Source organism: Vollenhovia emeryi, unplaced genomic scaffold (assembly GCF_000949405.1).
Source record: "Vollenhovia emeryi isolate VEMERY1.0 unplaced genomic scaffold, V.emery_V1.0 DF939652.1, whole genome shotgun sequence".
Lineage (NCBI taxonomy): Eukaryota > Metazoa > Arthropoda > Insecta > Hymenoptera > Formicidae > Vollenhovia > Vollenhovia emeryi.
The window spans coordinates 21,599-24,367 of NW_011966714.1; positions in this window are offsets into that span (position 1 = coordinate 21,599).

A 2,769-nucleotide genomic window follows, 5' to 3' on the forward strand; every position below is an offset into this window, starting at 1 on the left:
CTTTTCTGTATTTTTTTAATTCCAAAAAATCATCAAAATTTTCTTAATCGTAATGTAAGTATGTAAGGTAAACGGTTATAACTTCATCAGTGGCGTAATTTCGTCAGGTTTCCTTAAAATTAAATAAATTAAGCAATCTCGCGCATATCGACTTTATTTTCCATCGCCTCAATACGGAAATTTTTAAGCGAAACACGTATAAAAAATAAGGATATACAGGTATAAGTACGTTTATCCTAACGCGGAATCACCACGGCGCCATACTAGTGACAGTCACGCACAAGACTTAGTGACGAGCGGACGTATCTAAAGGTTTCAGATTTCGATTGGTCGAAAAAATCATTGACTTTTCACGTAGAAAAAAATCAATCTTAAGAGGATCCCTCACCTCTGATGGTGTGCGCCATCTAAACACGAAACGCAGCTTGCATAACCACACGGACACACATCTACTATACAATACATCACACCCACACATAAACGCGAAAGTTTCATACAAACTATACCATATTTGTAAAACTTTTATACGAGGCATAAGTTATGACGAAGTGACAGTTCGTCTACAAGGATATAACTAATGAATATATGAATTTTGAAATTTTTACTCATTATTTAAATAAAATCGTAGATTCCTTGGATCATTAATGCATATACTGTAATTGTACGCAAGCATTTTTGATTTCATGAATTTAATACGACGAAAGGTTATAACCAGGGAACGGACCGGACCGAAACCGAAACCGAAAACCGTACCGTAACCGGCATTTTTGTCGGACCGGAAACGTAAACCGTACCGAAATATTATAAAGCCTACAGGACCGGAATCGAAACCGGTACCGTTAAATTATTTACTTTTACATTTACTCTTTTTTTAGAAAATTAAATGAACGTTTGGATGTAATTGAAAAAAGAGAAAGGTAGTAAAATTTTATGAAGAGACTCAAGTATTCAATAAATTACTATTTATACTATATTTACTTATTTACATATTTATAGTGAAAATCATACAATGTTGTTGCATTTAACGAAATTGAAAAACAGAAGAGTTCAATCGAAGCCACACGGAAAAAACAATGTAGCTGCTGTAGCTAAAACTTAGCAAAATAGGGACAGCTAATATTTTAGTTGTGATAGCTCAATATTTTGCTACTGTGCCTATTGTATTAGGTGCGACAGCAAACGGTTTGCTGTCGTAGCAAAATATTGAGCTATCACAACTAAAAATATTAGCTGTCCCTATTTTGCTAAGTTTTAGCTACAGCAGCTACATTGTTCTTTCCGTGCAGAATGTTTCCCTTTTGTAACAGTAGAAAGTTTAATGAAATTTGACAACGCAAGTGATGAAATCTATAAAGAAGTTGTAAGTATTTTACTTATATAATTATTTAAATAGTATTTTACTTATACAATTATTTAATTTTATTTATGCTAAGAATAAGTTATTTTCTATAAAAGAAATATAATAACTGTATAAATATTCCATTTCAGTATGATTTTGTATTTCTTTTTTTCAATTATTTTTGGTGTATAAGATGGTTGCAGAAAATTCAGATATCACAAAAGAAGATTTACTTAAGATTTCATATTGCTCTCAACAGTTTATTACCGTAAGCCGTAAGACACTGATGTGTTAGCACTCTATCTGTACAGCTTTTTACATTACATCTTGATCAATTTTTAAGCCAAAAGTAATCATCGCATGTCTACTTTATTTTTAATTAAAGTTTTTTTAATTCTAAAATAATTTAAAGTAAAAAATAAATTTTACCACAATTACATTAATGTTCTATATTTATATTTGTAATGTTAAAACTTTTATTTCAATTCCTTGAGCGATTTTCAGAAAATGTATTGTCTCAATTTACTACTGCTTTACTATTGTTTAGTGAAAAAAATTGTATTTATCACATACGTACATACATACATGCATTAATTTTTTTAACAACAGTTATGTGTGAAATGCTTGATCATGGTTTTTCTTATTGATATATTATAAAATTCCATGCTTGTTTATGCATACCATTAATATTTAAGTTGCTAAACAAAAATATCTTTATATTTATTTAAATTTTATTTCAGGTTGATTACTTTATTTATTTAGGTGGATTAAATCCTATAGATTGTGCTGCAATATATTTCAAGTGTGCTTTTGAAAATGTTGAACAAATGTCATTAGAAGTGACTTGGCATGGTTTAAAAGCTTTGAAAACTACTCGCTTTGCAAATGCCTGCGAAGGTAAATAAATAATAGTATATTATATATATGTAGTATATTATTGTTCTCAAGTGAAGTGAGATTCTGATAAACGGAGTTTCAATGCTCTTCGCCTCGCGCTCTTCTTGCAATTAGTTTTCTTTGCAATTTGATTTCGCCTGACACGTTCTGATAAGCGTCGAGATTTTTTCCCGTCTGTCTAATCTCAATTGGCATAGGAGTGCTGCAGAATATTCCTTGAGAATGCCACTGGTGTGACAGTGGAGATGTACAAAACAAACGTTTATGGAGCATTCCATAGACATTTCTTTCGGAATGTATTTTATTAAATTATTCCCGGAGTGTTCTTTAGATATTCCTAAAGAAATGTTCCATGAACATGCCAGCGAGAATGTTCACTGAATGTTATTTGTAAGCTGGTGTTCACTGAATGTTATTTGTAAAAGGCTCATAGAATATACATATATATAAATATATTTTATTAAAAATATAACCGTTTACCTTACACAACAAAATAAAAGAAAGACTATAAAGTTAAACGTGACTTTTAAAAT